Source organism: Myodes glareolus, chromosome 22 (assembly GCF_982192425.1).
Source record: "Myodes glareolus chromosome 22, mMyoGla1.1, whole genome shotgun sequence".
In the NCBI taxonomy this organism is placed as follows: domain Eukaryota; kingdom Metazoa; phylum Chordata; class Mammalia; order Rodentia; family Cricetidae; genus Myodes; species Myodes glareolus.
The window spans coordinates 60485365-60504523 of NC_142047.1; the positions used below are offsets into that span (position 1 = coordinate 60485365).

Here is a 19159-nt window from a genome sequence, read left to right on the forward strand (position 1 = left end):
CAAAAAACAATATAAAGCAACATCATTATCAACAATACAAAATAGCTTCCAAGGACTTTAGGCCTGAGTTATCAGTTTAGAAAAATCTGTGGGCAGAGCAGAGTTGTGCATTTATTGAATTTTTAATTTTTATAAAATATATTGTAGTTTTTTATTGTGTATTTTTTGTGTACATTAAGAGGATATTTCTAAGCACTTCACTTTACTTTTAATTTAATCCTTTTATAAGCATGCTATCATAATAGTATTTGAGTGCTGATCTGTACCCTATCTATTTTCCTGATTCATTTAGTTGTTTGAGTACCTTTAAATGAACTAGCTAAGACCTCTGGTTAAATGCCCAATGTAAGTGCTGAAGAGAGAAAAAAATCTTTGCCTTGTTTGGGCTCTGCAGGAGAAATATGTAGTCTGTCTCCACTAGTCAAGATGTTGGCTGTGCTTCTGTATCCATCACTACATTCAGGAAGTTCAGTTGCAGTCCTAATTCAAGAATGAGCATCACGACTCCAAACTGAACTGCATCTGTGAGCATTCTCACACACAGGTGTTATCTTTTAGTCTGTGCACGTGGAGCCTCACATAAAGGTTTTGAATGTCACACCAACTCTACATTTTTGACTAAAAACTTTCTTGTAGGATTATTTTCACAGGTTTCTGGATATGCTATACAAGTCCATGTATCGATGATACACATGTTTATGATTGGCACTGACAGGAAGTTTCATTTTTTGAAATGCATTTTGATGCTGGTGTAAAGAATAGGCGATTCATAAAATGAGCTGGGAAGCATTTTGTATTTCTGGAATGTTTGAAGCATAAAAATGTTATTTTTATTCATTAAATATTTAGATACTTTATTAACATCCATTTTGCTCTTTAGTAAGAGAAGTTCACTGCTTTGCTTTCATTTTGCTACAAATAGAGAAGTATAGATAATGGTATAATTTATTGTATTGATGTCTTCTTTATAAATAATGCTTTTAAGAAAGAAAAAATTGTAAAAGTTACACATGCTTAAAAAACATAGATAAATTTAATAAACCCCTATTATCACTAGCAGTAAGTAAATTACTAGTCAGCACTCAACTCATGAAAACAGGCATGGATAACTAATATAAACCACAGAGATAACGATCCAGTCTTGATCTTGTCTGCACTTACCACTTATGAAGAGGAAGTAAACATCAGAGCCACTTATCTTTCTGTAATCGTCACCTGTGTCTGTATGGTTCTGAGTCCTTTCCTAAAGGAAGTGGTCTGCAGTCACAACTCATGACAGCACTGGAGTTATAACATGATGACTTTGCACTTAGCAATATCCTGAGTAGGATATCCTTGAATGAGTTAATTTTTCTTCAGATTAAATCCAAATTTCTCAATTCTAAGTTAGTTGAACAGAAGAAATACATGCAAAAGCATTTCTTTCCACGCCAAAAATAAACAAGTAAGATTTGCTTTCTAAATTTTCATTGAGGCTGTGTCTTTAATGCTGTGTGCGTAACAGGTGCTGAGACTTTCAGGACTGCCCATGTGTATGTTACATTATATTAATAGTTCGTAAACAATAAGACCTTTTTCTTAGTCTTTTTCCAGATGGGGTAAAGGATTGTTATAAAGAGTTAATGATGGCTTTTAAATAGCGTGTACAATTGAGGAAAATCACCTTTGTGCTCTCTGCGTATCAACACATGAACTGCTCAATTTACAACGTGGTTATTCTATTTCCCTGGTACATGGAGGAAAGCTCAGAATCCTGGCATACAATGAGGATAGTTAAGACAGAATTACATTTAAAATTTTTTCTCTCGAAAGTTAAAAATATCTAAATACAAGTATATCTGGAGAAATATTTTAAATATTGTTAAAATATAATTCAAATAAGATTGACGCTCACTGTGACTTGAATATGTTTCCTGAAGTTCATGAGCTTGAATCTTAACCCCAGTGTAACAGTGTTAAAAGTGGGGGCTTTAAGAGGTTTATAGGTTTTCAGGACTGTGGCATCAGGATGGATTAATGTTATTGGAAGAGTAAGTCTGTTACAAAACAAAGAACATCCCTTCCTTTGCTTTCTCTCATCCTGTCTTTATGTTTTATTGTTGGGAGCATGTGGTGAAAAGACCCTAGCCAGATGCTGGAGCCTTGATCTTGGATTTCCCAGCATTATGAACCATGGAACAATACATTTTTTGCTTATAAACAAGCCAGCTTCCAGTGTTCTGTTATAACATAAAGCAAATTAGCACAAGGAAATGTGAATTGCATTTCCATAATATGTGAAATCTAATCTTTATTAAATGGGACTTAATTTAGCTTTGAATAAACATACTTTGTAAACATTCTCTAAAATGTTCAAGTCAAAAACAGAACTACACACTAATTTTATAAAGCAGAAGACTGTTTTTACTTATTTATTTATAAAACTCAGCACTTAATATTACACGCATACACACACACAAAGAATAAGAAGAAAAATGTCTGATTTAGTCTCCAGATGAAACAATACAGAGAAAAACTTCTATTTTCAAATTTCCAGACATTCATGGTTAAAAACTAAAACATTAGTTCCAAGGAAATGGTTCAGAGATTATAGCTTTGGAAATTGCTGGTGTTTGTGTATGTGTGTGTGTGTGTGTGTGTGTGTGTGTGTGTGTGTGTGTGTGTGACTGAGTATGAGTGACTAATGTGTTTGTTGGAGAAATAAATTCAAACAAAACTTTGGCAGTTTTAATGTTAAATGGCTTAAAAATAGTAGCCACATAATTATGAATTACACTTGGATCAAGTTCCTCTTCTTCAGATCCTAAAGAGTTACACTATCTTTAACTTTTATGAAGATAAAATGAAAACTGGAATATTGTGAGCCCAGGTTATATCAGCATGGGACATAAACATTCTACATTTTACAGCAAATTCATTAATTGTATATGACATTCATTAATTATATCTGATATCCCATTCAAAAGAGTGATGGAACTTTATTTAGGGAAAAGATTAATTCATTTCAAAGGATTTCTCACATATTTTAAAAATGTCTTTCTTATATACCTCCCTTTCAATTCATAGTTTAATAATTTAAATTCTAATTATTATTGCCAAGATATTACAGGCAATTTTACATTACATTAACCTTGCTTTGTTTTAATAATAAAGATTCTTGGCTAGATTCTTTTAGATGACCCAGAGTATAATTCCTGGTTGCCCTGGGTGTGCTTTAGCTCAGCTGCACATTCATCAGCTAGTTTCTCCTGTTAATTATAGATGACTCAAACATGCTTTCTCAGACTCTGATTCATGGACTGTATTCATGGGTGTAGCTGTTAAGAAGGATAAACATTTATAACAATTTCCACTCGGAGGTTTTTATTTCTATTCCTACTAGTCAAATAAATGGAAAGCCCAGCAATCAAGCTAAGAGTTAGGAGCAATGTTCCGTGTTCAGACAAATGAGGAATCACATGTGAAGTACTGAGTTTGTATGTAGCACACAGACAGTGAGTAAGTTTCACAACAGCAGACAAACAGAGGGATGTGCTTTTACCCTAAGAATCAAATGGTCATGTTCATGCTGGCTTTTGGAAACCAGTATTAACTGATGAAAGATGCCCTTTTGTATGTTGTGAATGTGTTTTATTACCATTGATTAATAAAGGAGCTGATTTGGTCAATAGCTAGGCAGATTAGAGTCAGGCAGGAGATCCAAGCAGAGATACAAGGAGAAAGAGTAGAATCAGAACATTGCTAGTAGTCACCAGAGAAGAAAGAGCCACGAGTCTCAAAGTAAAATATAAAATAATCAAAATGGGTTAGTTTAAGTTGTAAGAACTAGTTTATAATAAGCCTGAGCTAATAGGCCAAACAGTTTGTGATTAATATTAAGCCTCAGAGTGGTTATTTGGGAACGGGGGGTGGTGGTGGAAAAAAAGGCTCCAGTTAAAATTAACATTTTGAATTTGCACAAGAAAAATATTTAAATTGAAAAGTGATCTAAACTATAGATAGGATAGAAACCAGAGAATTCTTAGTATGTATAACGTTTAACAACGCGAATGGAACCTTTCATCCTAAGTGTCTCTGTTACTAGCAGCTCTTATAAATGTCACATACATTATTTTCAGAGAAATAGGTGCTACTACATTTCAGACCATTCTCTACAATAATGCCAGGGTACAATTATGTTAAATACTTAGAGTAAAAGCACTTTCCAGTGGAAGGGCTAATATGTGAACTTGGCATAACACACATAACATGTGTGTGCCATGTCTGACTAGGCACTGTGAAAGCACCCATAAGAAACACATGACCAGTCAGCAATTTCTAGCATGAAGCCAAGGTGAGTAAGGCCCAAGGGGAAGGGGAAGGACTGAGAAACAGGGGATAAGAGTTTAATTTACAGGCTCAGTGAAGAGAGAAGGGAGTGTGCAAAGCCTTCTAGCCACCTACCTTGGACTGTAGGGGAAAACACTAGATTGTAAATACAGACCCCACTATAGGCTTTTCCATGTCATCCCACAAGCTCTGAGGTCTCCTCGGTCACTTCTGTCCAGTTTTTTCAACACTGGTCATTTTAACAATATTCTCACTACTCTCATAAATATTTCTAATTTCTAATTCACACTAAGGCACTATTTCAGGATGCACAGATGTGGTGGCCTACACATATCTAAAGCAGCAAATAAAGTCTAATTTTTAAGGAAAGAATTTTAGGGTGGAGATCGATAAACTGGTGACAAAGAAGGTAACTGGAGATGGCATCATGAAGGTGGCTGGCTGCTTATGGAAATGTCTGGGATAGCATAGTATCTAATCTAACTCCAGAAGACAGAGAGAGAGGCAAACACATGGAGATGTGGGGCAAAAGATGGACACCATGTACTGGAAGGTTTCCACTTACCTAAAACCCTTCCAGATTGCTTTCTGAAGTGCAGGGGCCCACAGATGTGAGCGTTTTTCACCTTGACTAAAGTTCAAAAAGTTTGAGCTTATTTTTAACTCTTTAAAAGTTGTTGACAACAGGTGCGGCTACAAACAAGAAATGCTAACCTAGGCTGTGTTTACTTGGTGTCTTTGACATTAATATGGCCCACAGAGGTAGATCCACAACACCCTGACCAAAGGTCAGGGAACTCAAGGTTATTCCTGCTCCTTCACTTAAAAATAGGAGATTTGACATTGGGAGTGGCTGCCAATAGGATACTTGGTCTAAGGTATATTTGCTGCATATCCTGCCCAAAGCATTCAAAATGCTTTACTCAAGAAATCATGGCTTAATGTATCAAGAATTGAAACAAGTAACTGTTCTGGTTGTCCTTTATGTCATGTTAAAGCAGTCTTGTGTCTTCTTCCCCCCCCCCATTTTGTATTGGGTTATAAAACTAAATGAAAAATAAATGTGGATGAATTCAGTATTCACTGAGTTGCCCTCCCAGTACTATCCTATGTCTCTTTATTTCTTTCATATCTCTGTTCTTACTAACATTTCTAATCCATGTGTTCCTACCCTGGAATGTACAAACCCATCATGGCAAGCGCGTGAAAGAAGCCACCGCAAGGTGTGGTTTATGACACTAAAGAGTCCAGAATCCAAGTACTTTGATGCCTTGGGCATTTCACAAGTTCAGTGTAACCCAAAGCAAAAGCTCTTCTCATCAAACTATGCTCCTCCTGTTCTGCTCCCCTTGTGTGAGCTGAACCTCTATTACATGACATCCATTTCTAAAAGCCATAAACCAGGCTGTCCTTGTTTTTTCTCTTTGTCTTCTCTCATTGCCTTTTTCACCTAATTTCTAAATGATACTTTCTAATATGCTCATGTCTTCCATCCTCACAGCTAAATCACCCCTAAAAAGAGGCCTGAAACCTCACAGGGCAGTCTGGTTCCATGCTGAGCCCTTGAATCTGTGTATCACACTGCACACAATGCCTAATCCTCAGCAATGACTTCCCAGCACCCAGAGCACCACAAGTTCTCTCATGACAGGATCCTGTGTTGTTGGAGTTTGTGCTACTAGAGCCAGTAGCTGTGGGATGACTGGAAATACCTCCTCTGCAGCATACCTTGTTACCGCAAGCCTCCAAGCCTTTGCACTATATAACTGTCTACAAGTTATTGTTTGATTATAAAGACATAGTCTTGTGTCTTCTATACTAGCCTCACTGAATAGCTGAGCATCACTTTGAGTTTCTAATTGTCCTCTGTGTACCTCTCAAGATGTGGTATCACAAGCATGTTTCACCATACCCAGTTTATGTGCTATTAGGGTTAAAACATTAGGTTTCTGGAATACTAGGCAAGAAGTATCTACTGACCTCCATCTCTAGTCCTGATCTCTAGATCTTTATTCTCCCCTAGTCTGGATGTCTTTTAATTGTGTCTCTGGTCAAATTTACGATGGCATTCTCTTCTCACTGGCATGATTCCTCCAGCCTTAAACATGTTGTCAAGATAAAAGTCATTTTAAAATAAAGGCCATCTTGAAGCACTGTAACTTACTGTACAATAGCAGTTATTCTCCTCATTCATGTTCTATGCTTTTAAATTATCAAAACTTTCATCCTGAAAACTATCTTTATAGTTGCCAATACTAACATCACCTTCAACTAGGATCATAATATTGCTTCCTCTTTGTAGTAAAGCTTGTATGGACCAATGAGTTCTTGATGAGAGTTTCAGATTTAATTGTTTAAAAAAGTGATCAATATTTTATTTTCATTTACTCTCAATATACAGCAAACTCTAAACTACTACTGGAAAAGGAAACTCATAGAAGCTTTATATCTTTGTTATTAGCAAATGTTCTAGTGCCATTCTTTTTTGACAATAATTACAATTTAATTAGAGCATTAGAAATTCAGCCTCCTTAGCTCTTACAAGTATTATTGACAGTAAAATCATTTTTTCTCATTTCTGATGCCCACAGAGTCGAGAACAGGACATCATTCCTATAACTGGAGTTACAGATGATTGTGAACCATCATATGGGTGCTGGGAATTTAACCTGGGTTCTCTGGAAGATCAGCCAGTCAGTCCTTTTAAGCCCTAAGCCATTTCTCTTTCCCTATTACCAGTTTTCATAATTTCCTTCATTTTTTACACTGCAGTAAGCATAAAACTTATTTTAAGTTTCAGAAGTATATTATGATGAAAACATTGTTCATTGATAACAAAAGAAATGTGCAATAAGATACTATACAAACAGAGGTAGTTTCCCAGGATACAGTGCAGTGATAGAAGAAAGCAAAGCCATTCCACATATAAACTACTTTTCCTTAGAATGCATTATAACATACAGGAAATTCAACTTGTAATGGTTGCATGCCTTGGGTTGATAGAAATTGCACCTGTCATGGGTTGACAGATCTAGCAACCTTGATGTGTCTATCACTAATAAAGCACTGAAAAATCTCATAGTAAACAACCACACACGACAGTGATAAATACAGCAATGGTTTCAAACAAAATATCACCTATGGCATCATTAACAATGGTAACAGACACCCCGAACAAAGGCTGTTACACCTTCTGTATTGAACATTCCTTATACTTCCAGTCAGGTACCAGCTGCATGACAGGATCAGAGGACACTGGTTCATGTGAATTGATGAGGGCTCAAGCATGAACACTGAGCTTAGCCTGAAAACAGATGGGGTAGCAGATGGGACTGCAGACTGGGTTCACATGATCTGTCTGAAACAACTTTACTATTCAGTAAGATGTGACTCAAATCTCACAAAACATCATAAATCTAATATTATCATTTATATATACCTTGTCTCCAAAAACTAAATACTTAATACCTAAAATTTATTATTTTAAAATTTAAGTGCCTACATATTAAATTATTTAATTCAAAGCTATTTTTCTAACAATCTTTAGAACAGATGGTGTGAAAATGCAGTTTCCCAGTGAAATCAAATGCACACGGTCTAGATGTCCAAAAAGAGCAAAATTATTTACCTTCCTTCATTGATGAGTTCAATTAATGCAAGGTCTGCATTCTTCTGGATAGAATTCTGCCATTCCTAAAGGGATAAACCAAAGCAAATGTAAGAAAGATGAACATGCAAATGAAACAATAACTAACTAAGGCCCATGCTGACACTGTAACCTCCATAATACTTTGCAAGGTTTTATAACACGTGTCATTTCAGAAGAAAGAAATTTTAATGACCCTGATTCACACAGTTTAGAAGGTGGCTTTTGGTTCCCCAAAAACTGAAGTTTGCTGGAAATTAAGATAGTAGTTTAGTTCAGCACCAAGCTTCCTTCCAGGAAAGAACAAATGGCCAAAGCTATACAGGCCTAAAGCTATACACAAGGAAGAGATATTTTATATGACTGAAAACTTTAGTCATTAATACATAGTCTTCATTATAACTGGAAGAAAATTAGAAATGGCTTTATGTATCTATGTTTATGCAAGAAAACCTTTATATATGCATGTATGCATCTATACATTTTTGTAGTGATACTTCATTTGCATTTTAATAATGTTTGCCTGAAGATCAGAGAGTAAAATAGCCTCACTGGTCAGCCTTACAGACCAGGCAGTGGTGACACACATCATTAATCCCAGTAGCCACACTAGTTTGCCACAGAAACGAGTGTGGTAGAGGTGTATGCCTTTAAAGCCAGCACTAGAATGGAATATAAGATGGGAAGAAACAGCTCTCAGACACAGTCTCATTCTGAGGTTCCCTGAGGCAAGATCGCCATTTTGGAATGAAGTAGAGGTAAGAACAAGTGGCTGGCTGTTTTGCTTTTCTGACCTCAGATTGAACCTCAATATCTGTCTCTGGGTTTTTATTAATCATGCTATATATTTATGCAATACACCTTTATGCATTTATACTTTTATGCATCTGTGTATTTATGCATCTATATGCTTATTTATCTGTGCATATATATATATATACACACACACACCTTGATGCACATATACCTTTATGCACCTGTGCCTTTCTGCACCTATATATTTCTGCATCCATAGCCATACAGTTATACATATATGCATTTATGTCTTTATGTGTATATACATTTATACAATATACCTCCATGCTTCTGTGTCATTATACATTTATATGTCTTTATGCATTTGTAGCTGTAAACATCTTTGTCTTTATGCACCTATGCCTTTATGTATGTTACTTTATGCAATCTATGCCTTTATGTATCTATACCTTTATGCTGCTATACATTATGCATTTGTACCTTTACATATTCATATCTTTATACTGCCTTGGGAATAAATTTCTCTAGTCAGACTCACATTTAAAAAGCGTGAAACAGCACAAAGCTATAATTTTATTATGCTCAAATGTGTAATACAGTACTTAATGGTAAAAATATTACTCTAAAGTATTATCTCTTTGCTAACTGGACATTAGCCAAATTTTCAGAATGCTTGAATCTGGTGGCCCCACAGAGAAAGGGCTACAACTATGAACATCAACAACTATGATACAGTGCTTTTTTTTTTAGGAAAGAATGCTGCTTATTTTGTACACTTTCCATGGAAAATTTGGAATATAATTTAAATATCCATTTTGGTGCTGGGTTAATTCAAGTTACTTCAGCCTGTGGTTAATTCAAGTTACTTCAGCTTTCTTAAAAATAAATGCTGGGCATGCAGGTTTTATACTGACAATTCTATTCCTTTCAGTAGTTCTATGAGCATTTTTCTAGCTCCATTAGTATACACACATATACAATTTCTACTAATCACCCATGCCACTCATCTGCAAATTTCATTTCATGACTTATGTTTCTTTTTTTTTGCACATGGAAAATCACAATTTTTTATAAAATTTTGACAGCTTAACTGATATGGTGGAATGAATATTTATTATAACAAAATGACATTTCTTAGCATCTCAAATCCAAGTTTGACTCAAATTGATACCGGTATATAATTAACTCAGTATATAAAATGACAAGTAGTCATATTAGTTAGCTTTTCTAGATATACAGAGACGTATTTTAGTTATTAGGTATTCTTCAAATCTTTCATAACCTTCAGAATATGGCATTTAAATATTTTAAAAATTTAGGACTTTTCATGACAGTAAGACACATCTGCTCCTGGCAGCACCAGTCTACTTCAAGAGGAGAATGGGCATCAAAGAGGCTCCTTATGGAGTTTGTTAGATAAACTGGACATGCGGGATCCACAGAGAGGTGACTGCTGAACTTGCCTGGGGATGAGGGGGTCCTTCGGGGTTCCTGCTTCATGGAAGAGTCTGCAAGACATTCTGCAGGATACAGAAGAAAGTGACTGGCAAACTGCCAGTACAGGCAGACCTGTCTTTGAAATTTCATGCTTCATGGAAAAGTCTGCTGGATACTATGGGCCTGTAGGCTGAAGATTGGATGCTGCAATGGTACAGAAGAACTTTGTGTGACTGTCCAGGCAGCGAGAGGTCTCTGTCAATTCTAGAGTTTTGGAAGTTGCTTACAATGTATGTCCTGTTTTCTTAGGTCGTATTATATCCTTCTGGAGTCTTTGATGGAGTTGAAGAATTTATGGTTATAGTTTTCCTTAGTTATGATAAATGATAAAGTTGATATAAATTTGTAACTAATTCTTGATTGATAACTGTTTTACTATGTTAAATTTAAAACCTTTTTAATCTAAACAGAAAAGGGAAGGTGATGTGGGAGTCTCCTCTGTGTACTGTGATTACCATTAATGAATAAAGAAACTGCCTTGGCCTGTTGATAGGGCAGAACTTAGGTAGGTGGGGAGGACTAAACTGAATGCTGGAAGAAACAAGGGCAGAGTCAGGAACACTATGGAGCCACCGCCAGACATAGACATGCTGAAATTTTGGTGGTAGGCCATGACCTTCGTGGAGATATACAGAGTAATAGAAATGGGCTAAATTAACAGGTAAGAGATTAGCCAATAAGAAGCTAGAGCTAATGGGCCAAGCATTGATTTAATTAATACAGTTTCTGAGTAATTATTTTGGGTGTAAGCTAGCTGGGTGGCTGGGAAGAATTTGCCGCCTGCTCCTCCTACCCAAACTGATAGATAAATATTTCAAGGAAAAACATGAATCTATATTTTATGCACAAAGAGAATCAGTAACTGGGAAAAGATTTGGAGACAAAACAAAGTCACTGGGATGCGGCCACTAAGCACCTTGGGAAGGCCACTCCATTTCTCAACACTTCTTTAAATTTCATCTTTATTGAAAATCACAAAGGTCTTCTTTTCTTACATTTTAAATAGGTATCACACTACCATCCTTTAAGACATTGATCTTAAATACTAAGTTTATTGCAAATCAAGATTCCACAAAAGGTATTAGCTTTTCAGAACTACTTGACATTTACTTTGATAACAACTCAGTCCACTATGAAGAGTCTTGGAGACAAGTAACGGTAAACTCCTGAAACATAGAAAGAACCACAGAAATTTTCTAGAACACATCCAAGTCTCCAATGTACAAGATGAGCTGAGAAAATGTTTTGAAAACTATTTAGATCAAACTAAAAGTATCGGTAGTCTGCCTTTAGGTCAGATGACAATTTTGATATAACCTTTGATAAAGAAAGAGTAGTAAAAAGTGAGACCTAAGGTAAAGATGTTGGTGTTTAAATATAAACAAGCCAATGGATAATAGAGGCATGAGACTTCATTTAAGAAATTTGTATCTTAGACCAGTGTACTAGTTTTTTTTTGAATTTTTGTGAAATATATGCTTTCTCGGGCTATATCTTGCCCCAAGAGAGCCCTGCACAGCATAAACTCATTATGAGTAAAGGAGCAGCATGAATGCATCCTGCTGGGCATATAAACACTCCACATCACATTTTTATCTTGTGGGAAACATTTAATTTCAATTTGAAATGCTTGCAGAGGACCACCAAGTCTGTAAACCAGCTTGGCCACCATTTTAAACTCTTCTTTGAGGATGCAAAAAACTTCCTTAAGATGAGGGGCTTTCTCAGGGAACTGGATCTTGTGTGAAGACCCTTTGAAATGGAACACTTTGAAGACAAATAAGTTCCAGAAGGGTGACAATGAAATCCCTATGTTCTCTTATGTCAGTATGATGACCAGTAGACAGCTCAGGCCCCAAACATCACTCTTTCCATCAGTTTCTCCTCATCTATGCCAGTACAGTGCACATTATTCATTCCTCCTTCTTTGTATAAGATTAAACATGGCAACTTAATATCCTTAGATAGTTAATCTATCGTAAACATTTTGAAAATATGGTAAATATTAGAAGGAAAACAAGAGGGTAAGAATGGATTTAAAGTCTTCTGTAAATTGAAAATTGATTTTCAATTTCCTGTGTTCTTTTTTTAATTTTTCCATTAAAAAAATTTACACTTTTTCCCCTCTTCCCATTCCCCTCCTGTTCCCCAACTCCACATCCTCCCACCTCCTCCCCCCTTAAGAGAGGGCAGGGAACCCTGTCCTGTGGGAAGTTCAAGCTGCCCCCCATCCAGTCCTAGGAAGCTTTGCATCCAAATTGACAGATAGACTAGGGTCCCAAAAGGCCAGTATATGCAGTAGAAACAAGTCCCAGTACATTTATCAATGGCTTCTCAGTCAGCCCCCATTTTCAGTCACATTCAGAGAGTCCGGTTTGATCGCATGCTCATTCAGTCCCGGTCCCGCTGGATTTGGTGAGCTCCCATTAGAACAGGCACACTGTTTCAGTGGGAGGAACCAACCCCTCGCAATCCAGACTTCCTTGCTCATCTTCTCCCTCCTTCTGCTCTTCACCTGGACCTTGGGGCTCAGTCCGTTGCTCTGATGAGGGACTTTGTCTCTATCTCCATCCATCACCGGACGAAGACTCTATGGTGATATTCGAGATAATCATCAGTGTGATAGTGGGGCAAGGTCAGTTCAGGCACCCTCTGCTCTGCTGCCCAAGGACCTAGCTGGGGACATCTCCGTGAACTCCTGGAATCCCCTCTAGAGCCAAGTCTCTTGCCAACCCTAAAATGGCTCCCTTAATGTAGATATCTTCTTCCCTGCTCCTATACCTCTCCTTCCTCCATCTCCACCCTCCCACTCCCCTAAGCTCTTGCCAGTCTTTCCATTTTCCCTTCTCTCTCCCCACTCCCCTTCCCCTAACCTCACCCCCATCCCCAACTTTTGCCTGGAAATCTTGTTTGCTTCCAATTTCCAAGAGGATCTATATATGTATTTCTTTGGGTTGACCATGTTATTTGGCTTCCTTAGGCTTATCAACTATAGCCTTAATGTCCTTTGTTTATGGCTAGAGTCCACTAATGAGTGAGTACATTCCATATTTGTCTTTTTGGGTCTGGGTTATCTCACTCAGGATAGTGTTTTCCATTTTCATCCATTTGCATGCAAAATTCAAAATGTCATTATTTTTTACTGCTGAGTAGTATTCTAATGTGTATATGTTCCACACTTTCTGTACCCATTCTTCCATTGAGGGGTATATAGGTTGTTTCCAGGATCTGGCAATTACAAATAATGCTGCTATGAACATAGTTGAACAAATGCTTTTGTAGTATGATTGGGCATCTCTTGGGTATATTCCCAAGAGTGGTATTGCTGAATCCTAAGGTAGATTGATTCCCAATTTCCTGAGAAATGGCCACAATGATTTCCAAAGTGGTTGCACAAGATTGCATTCCCACCAGCAAAGGATGAGTGTTCCCATTGCTCCACATCCTCTCCAGCATAGGCTATCATTGGTGTTTTTGATTTTAGCCATTCTGACATGTGTAAGATGGTATCTCAAAGTCTACGTAATATTAACTATCACCAAAAAGTGGTGGTAGTCCTTAAAATCTTCAAAGTAAATGTTTGCTGTAACTGATAAGGTGATGACATGTTGAAAAATCCAAGGAATAAACTAGTAAAACTAATAAGAACAAAAACTTGAGTGAAGACTGTGTATAAAATAAGGAAGTAGTGTCCCATACATTTCCTATGAAAGGGAAACTGCTGATTGGTTTCTTATTGCCAGCTCGAGACAAATGAAAGTATCCAGTGAAGGGGGAACCTAAATTGAGAAACTGTCAGGTCAGACTGGCCTATGGGCATGTCTCTGTGTACTGTCTTGAATGCTGGTAGATGCAGAAGAACCCAGCCTGCTGTGGGAAATACTACACTAGGCAAGTGACCCTGAGACAAGCCAATAAACAGTGTTCTTCCATGGTTCATGCCTTCACCTTTCCTGCCTTGAGTTCCTGTCCTGACTTCCTTCATGATGGGCTATTACATGGAAGAGTAAGTTGAAATAAATCCTTTCCACCTTCAACCTGCTTTTGGTCATGGTGTTTATTATAGCAAAAAGAAACAGAATGAAAAAGAAAGAGAAAGGAAGGAAGGGAGGGAGGGAGGGAGGGAAGGAGGGAGGGAGGAAAGAAGGAAGACAGATACCTAGGGTAGAAAGATAAGCTAATTCATATCTGAGTGTATATGTAAAACATTTTAAGTATTCTTTACTTTTGGCCTTTCATTGCTTACATTTTTTAATATTGTACTCAAAGCTTATAATAAAATAATTTAATAAATAATAAAAATATTAATGATTAACTGGTTAATTTAGAGAGATTACTAATATAAAGGATAATCATGTAAAAACAAGTAGGCAACATAAGGATATCAATATTCAGGGGTACTCAAATTCCTCATATAAAATGGTATAATATTTCTATATAATATAAGCACAACCCTGGTACAATATAAATAATAATTAGGTTTGTAGTACTTAGTACTTATGGTGACATAAATGTTACATAGAAAACTATTCCTACTATATTTCTTAAAGAATGGCAGCACAAGGTTTGAACATGTTCAACATAGCTGCACATACTTATTAAAGGAAAAATCTATCAAGAGAATATTACAGTTCTAGGCCGTTACCCACAAAAGGACACCCGATTTTATAAAAGAAACACTCTCTCTAAAAATCACTAACAAATAAAATACCCTAACAAATACCCTAAAAATACCCTAACAAATAATAGGTGACTTCAATACTCCACTCTCACCAAAAGACAGAACATCTAAACAAATACCATACATCAAATTGATCTAAGAGACAACTACAGCACATTCCACGCAAATGTTAAAGAATGCTTTCTCTGCTATGTTTTTATTTTTTTTTCAGAAACCCATGGAATTTTCTGCAAAAAGAGGCACGCAAAACTGACTCTGAACAACAAACATACTATCACATGAAAATTAGGCCAAGACAGAAATCAAAAAGGAACATAAAACCTTTTAAAAACTGAATAAAAATGAAAACAACACATCAAAATCTATGGACACAAAGCAATTCTAAGAGAAAATATGTAACATTTAAAAAAATTAGTGTTTGCCACATTCAAATATATAACTAAGATTTATTTATAGACATGGTTTTGAAATCCTTCAAGTCTTGAAATTAAAGTTTGATACAATAAGAATTTCTAAAACAATATTCAAAAACTACATGTAAAACATATCTCTCCTAATTTCTGATTTAGCATGAGAACATAATGGCCTTTTACACAAGAAGTTACATGAGATGGGACAGAAATTTCAGAGACCTTCTTTCCTTGACTATCCCATTGAAGCTTACTTTTCTTTTAGGGTGAGCATCTACATCTTTTTAGATGAACCAATTCATGTGAACATGAAGGGAGAAAGCTAACAGAAAGCATCAAACAAAAGGATGAATTGTTAAAAGACACTCAGGAAGATGTGAAATACTCTACATAATCCAGCAAATAAACTGATTCATTTTATTAGTAAGTTATAACTATTATTATTAATGCGTGTATGATACTGGGGAGGGCATCGGTATGCTTGTGCCATGGAGTGCATGTGGAACTTGTTAGGTCTCAAACCCCCACAAATGACTAACTTTGGTGCCTATTAACACATCAAAGCAGGTGGTGGCTGCCACGTTCTCCCAGTATCCCTCAGTGCCAACCTTTATAGGGTCATCCTGGCTGGCATAACCAGCCCCTACCCTGAACTCGCCAGCCCAGGGGTTGGGGCTGCCCTTCCCCCAGCTTCTCCTTCCTATATAATCCAGCCATTTTGACGATGCTGGTCCTTTTTTGGCCTTTTGGGCCTCTTATCCTCTTGGCCACTGCTCCTGGTTGCCCTCTCTCCCTCTCCTCACACGGTCAGACTCACTTTGCAGGTATATTCACTCTGGACCCTTCCAGATGCTTCTGGCTATGTTCTCCCTCAAATTTACCACGCTCTTCCTTTTATCTACAATAAATGTTCTCTTCCAACATACCTAGGAGCAGTCATATCTTCCCTTTTTATTTCTTGTTTTAATTTAGATGTGAGTGACAGTTTTCGGGATTTGGTTTCATCATGGGTTATGCGGATCTATCTCTGGTCATCCAGCTTGTGGGACAAGCACTTTTCCTTGTGGAATTATCTTGCTAATCCTAATTATTTAATTTGTAATGTGTAATAAACAAGGTGGGTGCCAGGCCCGAGGACAGACAAACAGATCTGCAGACCTGCTTGAACTGTCTTCAAGAGCTGTGTCTCCTTCCCTGATAACATAGCAGGGAAAGCTTCCCCGCTTCAGGGTCCACTTCCATAGTCTTCAGAGTCACACATGCATGCTGCTTGATTATATCAATTAAAAATCTCAGTCATGTGTTCTTGTTGTTGGTTTTTTATTTTGTTTATTAAGTTCTGCCTCATTCATATATGTAATTTGCAATGCCATAGATAAGCCTAGCCTCCCTGAGGAATGGAAGTGTGTTACTAGGGTTTTAGTAACCACCAAAATACTAACAAAAGCTGGTCACAGAGTGTGTAAGCACTGATTCACATGTGACAGAATTCCACCATGAAAATTTGGATTTAATAATATTTCCAAAGACCTGGAGAAAAAAAAAAAGGTGCCATCTCTGGTTTTCTCAAATTTATCATCTTATTACACAACCTCAAGTCCTTACAGTACTGAGTACATACGAAAGAAGGCATTTATCAGGCCTCTGCATTAGCCTCAGCCTTGCCTTAGAACCTCATCTTGGCTTTATTAAATCCAGAAAAAAAAATCATTTTCTTTTGTACCATCTGACTAAACTGTACCAAATTGGAGAAAAGGTTTTAAAACATTAAATGTTCAAAGGCCAAATCACTTGAAAGGAGAAGGGTTTCCTCAGTTGTGGCTCCTTTGTGAATGCAGTCTGTAAAGTCCTGGGTCACACCCTAACCACACCAGTGAAGGCACCAAATCCTTTCAGTTAAGTATATGAAGTATTTAGACAAGAACAAAGTCACATAAACCACAAAATAATTCATGCTGGGCATGTCATACATTGAGTGTTTATTTTAACTTATGTATTTTAAAGTTTTTAATGAGAATAGGAATGATTTATTAAGCAGACATTTGCTTTAAGTCAGAAAGCACTTAAATACTGACAGTATGATTTCTTTTTAATATGAGGTCTCTCAATTTCTATCTTGACACATAAGGCAAAGAGAAATGCAAGTGGCATCTGCTAAGCTTTACTGATGGAAACTTAAAGAAATCCTGTGGGTAACAACATTCAATTTTTTTTAGAATTCTTCTCATGGAGACTTCCTGAAAAAGAAAATCTGGAAATAATTCGAAACTATTATAGTACCTAAAAAGGTTTACTTGAGAAACTCGACCTGCTATTCATCTAAGAATGTAGTAACCAAGGAGAACTTAAGGAGGAAGTAAGTGCTGTGTGAGGGGTGGGAGCACCTCAGCCACAGTGTGCAGAAGTAGACAGTCTGATGCCATGCTACCTACAACAACTGAAGAGCCTGTACACTGACCCTGGGCTCTTTTACCAAGTAGAACACAGACTAACCAACCACCTGATACAGTTCCTTATACTCCGAAATGAAAAAAAAAATTTTTAAAAAATATTTATTCATTTATTATGCATACAATATCTGCCTACATGTGTGCCTGCAGGCCAGAGAGGGCACCAGATCTCATTACAGATGGTTGTGAGCCACCATATGGTGGCTGGGAATTGAACTCAAGACCTTTGGAAGAGCAGGCAGTGCTCTTAACCACTGAGCCATCTCTCCAGCCCCCCCCCAAAAAAAACATTTTTTAAGAAGATGATAGTAACTATTTTCACAAACCATAAGTGAAGAGTAAATAATTAATTCTTAAAATTTAAGATGTACATGGGAAAAAGTATCTAAAAATTGTAAAAATTGTTCTGTGTCTTTTGGACCAATAACCAAATTATAATGGAGAATGATAATATCTCCTTGAAACTTAAACCATGTTTTTGAAGAAATGCAAAATTCCACTAGGGGTAAACTGAATGTCATGCCCCTTGGAGTTAGAGGGTGCCATATGAACTGAATTATCCTTGACAAGTACCTTCAGACATTTGTAATGTGATCTCATGTGAATTTAGACCACATTTTGGACACAAACTATTGGCAAGAGTAATTTTTTTAGACACTCAAAAAAGAAAGAAAATCAAATATCCTTAATAGTATGTAGTATTTAACAAAAATTTGCAACATGGAAAGAAAGGTAAAAGCAGCAAAAGCATCCAATGAGCTGTAGCGAAGAGATGTTAAGGGCAGCCAAAGAAAAGCTCCCTTTCTTTTCTTTTCAATGCCCACTGCTTACTCTCTCTAACACAATTTGAGTTTCCCATGACTTGAGTAAATTTTAGGATAAATTTTATGCAAACAAACTACAAAATGTTATTTGCATTTAAAACTTATTTTGTCAAGAATTAAATGACAGGGGTCGGATCTAATGAGAGTTTACCAAGGCCAGTTGGACTGCGACTGAACGAGCACGTGATCCAACCAGATTCTCTGAATGTGGCCGGATTCTCTGAATGTGGCTGGCCTGGAGTCTTTCTGAGAAGCCATTGACAATGACACTGGGACTAGTTTCCTCTGCATATACTGGATTTTTGGGATCCAGTCTGTTTGGATACTCACCTTCCTGGACCTGGAGGGAGGAGGGAGGAACTTGAACTTCCCACAGGGCAGGAAACCCTTACTGCCCTTAGGGACAAAGAGGGAGGAGGAGAGGGAGGGGGGGAGTGGGAAGGTGTTGGGAAGAGGGGCATAAATGGAAACTTTTATAATTTAATAAAATTACTTTCAAAAAAAAAGAATTAAATGACAGCATGGCTCATATTTTAAGGTATTTCTCCCTGGCAGGGGGGCATATA

The 19159-nt window shown here is 37.0% G+C and overlaps 1 protein-coding gene across 2 annotated transcripts in view; it reads right to left on the bottom strand.

The window, feature by feature from the left end:
- LOC146895028 (uncharacterized) overlaps positions 1-19159 on the bottom strand; it is a 51304-nt gene that overhangs the window by 16669 nt on the left and 15476 nt on the right. For both annotated transcript variants that reach the window (XR_015736059.1, XM_087900695.1), the window contains one exon: positions 7958-8022. The gene's annotated coding sequence lies outside the window, so the exon portion shown is untranslated. The remainder of the gene's footprint in view (positions 1-7957; positions 8023-19159) is intronic.